Source organism: Nicotiana tabacum, chromosome 11, assembly GCF_000715075.1.
Source record: "Nicotiana tabacum cultivar K326 chromosome 11, ASM71507v2, whole genome shotgun sequence".
Taxonomy (NCBI): Eukaryota; Viridiplantae; Streptophyta; class Magnoliopsida; order Solanales; family Solanaceae; genus Nicotiana; species Nicotiana tabacum.
Window position 1 is genome coordinate 3,054,067 of NC_134090.1, and position 7,929 is coordinate 3,061,995.

The window sequence follows — 7,929 nt, forward strand, 5'->3', positions numbered from 1 at the left end:
TTGAAATGGCGACGATCTCGGCGCCACAATGATTCAAGTAGTCGTGAATTTGATCTTTGAACGGCCACAACGCCTCATATTTTTCCCATGATGCCTCCTCTGGCGGTTGCCCCTTCCAACGGATAAGAAATTAGGTGTTAGAATTGCCCCAACCCACTCCTTGTATTACCCGATGGTTGATAATGGCCTCGACTTTCTTGTCAACGATCGAAGAACTTGTGAAAATATTTGGTCGCCTGGATTGCCTCTGTTCCCTATCACCCTTGTCTCTACAAGCTGCCTTTAACAGACTGACATGCCTCGACCCAAGCAACTTTTCAGGTTGCTTCCTTGAATCCTCCAACTTTGGAGGTGCCATGTACGGACCCATGGCAGGCGGCTTCGCCCACGAAATGAAGTCCTTACCTTTAAGGACTTGTTGTTCACAAGGAGTTAAGGCTTCGTCCATCTTGACCTCCTTAGTCTCTGTCCCGACTGCCAAAATCGGTGCTCCCTCTTCCTTGAAGCCTTTTATGATTTGAATCGCGGACAACAAACTAACAAGTTGCGGTACCCGAACTGTCGGTACCACACATGGACCCCTTGGGGTCATAAATGTAGATCTTGTTGAGGAATAGGCATATGAATGCCTTCACTGCATCCCAATAGTCCAGCCCCAATACTAGATCAAATACATCCAGGGAAGCGACAAAAAAACTCACATTTCCCTGCCAAGCCCCTAAGTTGAGCTGCACATTGCGGGCAATCCCTTTCACGTTGGTGGGTTTGGTATTTACCGTCTTCAGCACTGAACTGCTAGGACCAAACACAAGGCCAAGTGACTTAGCCTTTACTTCGGACCCAAAGTTGTGTGTTGCGCCGGTGTCTACCATGATACTAACAGATTGTCCGTTCAATTATGCATCCACGAACAGTGATCCTGGCTCCCCTGACTGGCGCTCCTTGCCAATCACATCGTCACCTAAAGCGTGAACCAGTTTGACAATGTCATGCTTTCCTTGGGCGGCTTGCTTCAAAGCAGGCTTTTCGGCTACTACTGCGCCCAATATCATGTTGCCAAGATGAGCTACGTATAGTGGTTGTTGAACTTCTGCTTTGGCTTGTTCATCAGCTTGGATTCTTTCCTCTGTTAGCCTCCGCTCGGCCGTAATTATGGCACCGATTTTCTTCAAAGAAGGACAATCCTTGTAGACATGCCTAGTATCCTTGCAGATGTAACAACCATTGCGGGGACCAGCTTCCTTCCTCCTTTGGTTGTACCGGTCGCGCCAGTGCGCCCTGTTGCCTTGTTCTCTTGAATCGCGGTCAGGGGCAGCAACCTGCTTGCCCTTGTCCCGATATCCATGGTCTCCATCCGGTTGGAAGTTGGTGTCCCTTGCCTTTGTGGCTTCTGTCCTATAATCATTTAAGGACTTAGCCACCGCGATAGCTTTATCGACGTCTTGGACTTGACGTCGCTGCAATTCCTGTCTGGCCCAGTCTTGAAGGCCATCAATGAAAGTGAATAGCAAGTCATCGCTTGCCAGGTTCGGAATCTGCAGGATGAGTTTAGTGAATTCCCTCACGTACTCGCTTATGGAAGTTGTCTGCCTAAGATCTCTTAACTTCCTACGTGCCTCATTGACAACGTTTTGGGGGTAGAACTGGCGCTTGAGTTCGAACTTGAACTGTTCCCAGCTCTTGATGGAGCAAGATCCCTTCTCCATGTCGGCTTTCTTCCTTCTCCACCACAGCATGACGGTCTCGGCAAGATACATCGTCATTGCCCAGATCTTGACAGCCTCATCAACGATGCTAAGGTGCTCAAAGTAGTCTTCCACCTTCCAGATGAAGTTCTCTATTTCTTGAGCGTCTCGTTCGCCCCTAAACTCTTTCGATTTTGGGCCCTCGATTTTGGTCTCACGCACTGTCACATGACCAGTGCCACCGGCTAACTTTACTGCCTTCAGTTGTTTCTTTAGGATCTCGATCTCCCCGTGCAACGCCGATAGAACCTCGGTCAACTTAAGCTCAAGGTTGGTCAGTCCTTCCTTGTGCTCAAAAATCGCTTGATCTATCGTCTCTTTGACTTCATTAAGTCCATCTAGAGTAGTAGACTCAAGCGAGCGGAAGTTGTGTTCAACTTCTCTCATGTGCTGGTTTAGAGCATCTAATCTAGCTTCAGTGAGACCCATTCTCACGCTTAAGAGATTTGAGGCAGAAGCCTCACAATCTTCGCCACGGCTAACCTGTTGTGGGGGCAGCTCAAGAACTGGCGCCTCAATTGTTAAGGCTATGGCGGGATCTTGCACTTTGCTTGTTTCTCTCTTCTTTGGTTTCTTCCGTTTTGTTGGTGACTCGTCTCTGCCACAAATGTTGTCTAAATTGACGTTATCTCCATCAGTTGCCATGGTCGATTAACCTCGCTCTGATATCACTTGTCACGGAACCGTTTTCTGGGGCTTCCGTGAGAGCAGCAAGATAGCCTGACTACTACTCTTGCTTCAGCCCTAAACAAGAAACAAGCACAATATCGTGCTTTGGACCAAGGCAATCATACAAACTCAAAGGTTGGAAGATAACGAAATGAAAGACACACAAAGATGGGAGGCCAAGGCCAATTTTCGGGGTTTAATTCATATACAAAAGAAGGAAATACAAGTAATGAGATCTGCCTTCTAACAAGGCCTAAGCATTCCTATATATACAGAAAATGTCCACAGGCAGCTAAGCTGGCTGTGGACTCGTCCAGCTGTGGTGCACTGCTTTGTGCTGGCATCATGTGATTTTCAGGAAAATGTTGGCAACCCATGTGCCAATTGACTTGTCCAGCTGTTGTGCCCCAGTTCTTGCTGGCAGACAGTTGCTCCCATGTTCACCCAGACAGGATGTGGCCCTACCTAGCTGTGCAGCACATGCCTTTGCTAGTAGCATGTTGCTTCCATGATTGTCCTGGCAGACTGTGGTCCTGCCCAGTTGTGCTGCATGTGACTTTGCTGGCAGAATGTGGCCCCTATGAGGGCCCGGACAGCCTGTCGGATTGTTGCCTCTATGTGCAAAGACCTTCTGGTCTTTGGCAGCCAAGTTTGGCTCGTTTGACAGCCCTTTAGGTGGCAAATTTGGGCGAAAAATATACGGGTCGGTGCAATATGGCCTGTTAAGGTGGAAAGCTTTCTCTATTAAGAATTTTTCCATTCTTAGGGATTTAATTCGAGACCTCTGGTTAAGGGTAAATTGATTTTATCTATTTACCACATTTTTTGGTCCTTAAAAGAAAAGGAAATAAACCCTCTAGTGTATGTGTTTCATTGTTAGTGATAACAGTGGGAAAACAGAGGTAGTTTAATTAGAATAACTCATAACGTGGTTTTAATTTTAATTGCAAATAGAGTTTTTGTAAAATGGAGAAATACAATAAAAAACTAAAAAGGACAACAATGAATTCCAACAAGATAAGGAGCTCATATGCATTTTCTATAAGGAGATAAGGTACTGACCAGCACACTATAAGGAGCTCATATGCATTTTCTAGAGACATAGGGCTTTTCTTTTGGTATTTAACCGAATCTGGGGTAAGTGTATGAATAGAATGCTAATACAATATGGACTTACAAAGTGAAAAATTGTAGTGATTATTAAAGATTGACAAATTTAATTAAAACTTTTAAGTAAAATGTATTAAACCCATGAAAAAGATTTTGATTTTCTGGTTTCTCTTCAATTTATTGTAATATAATGTTAGGATCGGGAACCCGGGTAGTGCGGAATTTAGCCAGACAACGGTATAATATCAATAACAAAAAATAATGGAAGGTGATAATAACGGCAATTAAAGAATATAAAGAAGACACAAATTTAACGTGGTTCGGTCAAGGTGACCTACGTCCACAAGCGGAGAGGAGCAATTTCACTATACCAACAAGAGTACAAAAGAGAGTACAAAATTAGAGTAAATACTCTAATTAATCCCAAATACCCCAAGAAAATAACCTCACAAGATCACTCCAAAGAAAGGGTTCACACAAGTGTTTCCCAACACTCACTCTCTTACAAAATACTCTATAATGAAATAAATGAGGAGAAAGAAAGACAAGAGTGAAAAGCTCTTGAATTGGTGTGTTTGCAAATGAGGAGAAACTCCTCTATTTATAGCAAGAAATTCTTGGCCTAATAATGGATATTATGTCATGGCAAATGTCATGATCCACAAATTTATTATAATGGATATTATGTCATGGCAAATGTCATGAACCACAAATTTATTATAATGGATATTATGTCATGGCAAATATCATGAAAATTTGGCCATATTATAAATCTCCACCTTGGCCTAATTTCGGATTATAGTAAATTTGCTCCACCTTCTCCGCAAAAACCCCAATGGGCAAAATCATTCTTCATAAATGCCAATCAAGTTCGGGCAAAGCTTGAACTTTGATACTGGAAGAGGTTTTGTGAACATGTCAGCAGGATTGTCTCTAGTGTTGATCTTTTGAACAGAGAGTTTTCTTTCAGCAATGGTTTCTCGGATGAAATGATACTTTCTATCAATGTGTTTCGTCCTCTCATGATACATTTGATCTTTAGTTAAGTGAATGGCACTTTGACTATCACAGAAAATGGTAATACCTCCTTGGTGTAAACTGAGTTCCGCAAATAGACCCTTCAACCATAAAGCTTCTTTGATCGCCTCGGTCACTGCCATATATTCTGTTTCGGTAGTAGATAAAGCTACTACATGTTGTAATGTAGCTTTCCAACTAATAGCGCAACCCTCGATGCAAAATACATAGCGTGTCAGTGATCTTCTTTTGTCAAGATCACCTGCATAATCTGAGTCTACAAAACCAACCAAAGTGTTAGTATTTCTCCCAAACTCCAAACATGTGTTTGAAGTACCTCGCAAGTATCTGAGAATTCATTTCATAGCATGCCAATGTGTTTTACCAGGGCAAGCCATATACCGGCTTACCACGCTTACTGCTTGTGAAATGTCTGGACGTGTACAAACCATTGCATACATAATACTGCCGACTGCACTGGAATAAGGAACCTGTGCCATGGACCTCTCTTCTTCTTCTGACTGCGGGAACTGAGCAGCTGATAACTTAAAATGAGCAGCAAGAGGGGTACTAACTGGTTTAGCATCTTTCATGCCAAACCTCTCCAAGACTTTCTCCAAGTACTTCTTCTGGGTCAGAAATAGCCTGTTGGCTTTTCGATCTCTTTTGATCTCCATGCCAAGGATTTTCTTAGCTGCTCCCAAATCTTTCATCTTAAATTCACTTTTCAGCTGACTTTTTTCAAATTGTGAATTTCTGTTAAATCCTTAGCAGCAATGAGCATGTCATCAACATATAATAATAGGTACACAAATGAACCATCATTTAACTTCCGGAAGTAAACACAACTATCATACATGCTCCTCGAATAACCATGACCCAACATAAAGGAATCAAACCTTTTATACCATTGCCTTGGAGACTGCTTTAATCCGTACAAGGATTTCTTCAACAAGCAAACATGATCTTCTTTTCCTTTCAATTTCAAATCCTTCGGGTTGATGCATGTATATTTGTTCCTCAAGTTCGCCATGTAAGAAAGCTGTCTTAACATCAAGTTGTTCTAATTCCAAATCATACATGGCAACGAAGGCAAGCAAGGCACGAATAGAGCTATGTCTAACAACATGTGAGAAAATATTATTAAAATCAACCCCTTGTACCTGACTATAGCCCTTTGCAACTAAACGTGCCTTATACCTCGCATCTTCAACCCCTGCAATGCCATCCTTTTTCTTGAAGACCTATTTGCAACCAACAATTCTTTTTTCTGATGGCAGCTTCACAAGAGACCAAGTACCATTCTTGTGGAGAGACTCAATTTCTTCATTTATTGCAATCAGCCACTTGGCTGAGTCAGCACCAGAAACTGCTTCTGAATATTTTGATGGTTCTCCAATTTCTTCAGTTTCCTGTGCAACTGAAAAAGCAAATGCAACATAATCTCCAAACCTTAATGGTTGTTTGCCTTCTCTTCTTGGTCTATGTTTGGCTATAGAATACTCCTCTTCTTCTGGTTCAACTTCAGGAGTCTCTACTTCAGGAATTTCAGCTTCTGTCTCAACTTCAGGAGTTTCAATTGTATTTTGCTCCAAAGTTGATGAGCTTGGCTCAGAAGGAATGCCAATCTCAATCTCCACCTGGTTTTGTGTACTCTTTCCTTTATCTGTATTACAAGAACTAGAAGACTCTTTTCTAGAATGTAACATGGAGGATTCATCAAAAGTTACATCTCTGCTAATTATAAATTTTGGTTCTGTGGGATCAGGATACCATAGTCGGTATCCTTTCACCCCAGATGCATACCCAAGGAAAATGCACTTTTTAGCCCTTGGCTCTAATTTTCCATCATTTACATGCATGTATGCAGGGCAACCAAATATCTTTAAATCAGAATAATTAGCAGGACTACCTGACCACATTTCCTCTGGAGTCTTAAAGTTCAAAGGTGCAGAAGGAGCTCAGTTGACAATATAACAAGCTGTAGAGATAGCTTCTGCCCAAAAGGCGTTTGTCAACCCAGCATTTGAAATCATGCAACGAGCCCTTTCCAAAAGAGTTCTATTCATCCTTTCTGCCACACCATTTTGCTGAGGTGTCATTCTCACAGTACAATGTCGAGCAATTCCTTCATTCTTGCAAAATTCGTTGAATCATCATTACAAAATTCCAAGCCATTATCTGTTCTAAGCCGCTTAACCTATTTTCCTGTTTGCTTCTCAATCAAAACTTTCCATTGTTTGAAATTTAAGAAAACATCACTTTTATTTTTCAGGAAATAAACCCAAACTTTCCTTGAATAATCATCAATGAAAGTTAACATATACCTGGCACCACCTTTTGATGGGGTACGTGAAGGACCCCAAAGATCTGAATGAATGTAATCCAAAGTACCTTTTGTTCTATGAATCGCTGGAGATTTGAAGCTGACTCTTTTCTGCTTTCCGAACACACAATGTTCACAGAACTCTATATTTCCGGTACTTTGGCCACATAAGAGACCTCTTTTACTGAGGATGGAAAGACCTTTTTCACTCATATGCCCCAATCGCATATGCCACAATTTGATGATGTCAGAATCTGATTTATCTGATATTGAAATTGCAGCAGCACATGTAACAGTAGATCCCAAAAGAGTATACAACGTACCAGATCTGCGTGCTTTCATGATCACAAGAGCACCATGAGAAATTTTCAGAACTCCACCTTCACCTGTGTACTTGCACCCAAGAGATTCTAGAGTGCCCAAAGAGATAAGATTTTTCTTCAAGTCAGGAACATGTCTAACATCGGTGAGAGTTCTCACCACACCATCGTACATTTTGATTCGGACTGTACCTTTTCCAATAACTTTGCAGGCAGCATTGTTGCCCATCAAGACAACTCCACCTCCAATAGATTCATATGTGGTAAATAAATCCCGACTGGGACACATATGATAAGAACAACCCGAATCTAAAATTCACTCATTGTTAGATTTGAAACTATTATTAATTGCTAAAAAAATAGTTCCCTCAGTCTCATCAGCAGCTACACTTGCTTCGGCAGTGTCAATATTTTTGTGCTCATTTTTCTTTTCTGTATGTTTTTCTTTGTTTTTCAATTTAAAGCATTCAGAAATAATGTGACCTTTCTTATGACAATATTTGCACATGACATTTCTGTATCTGGATTTTGACCTTGATTTAGGTTTCTCACTACTTGAATCTTTCTTATTGGATCTACCTCTTATGAATAAGCCTTCCCCTTGGTTCCCACTAGTTTTCCCAGTAATATCTCTATCTATTTGTTCTTTTGATTTCAAAATAGATTTGATATCTTTATAAGAGATATTATCCTTTCCATAAAGCATAGTATCTCTTATATGTTTAAACTACTGGGGTAAGGA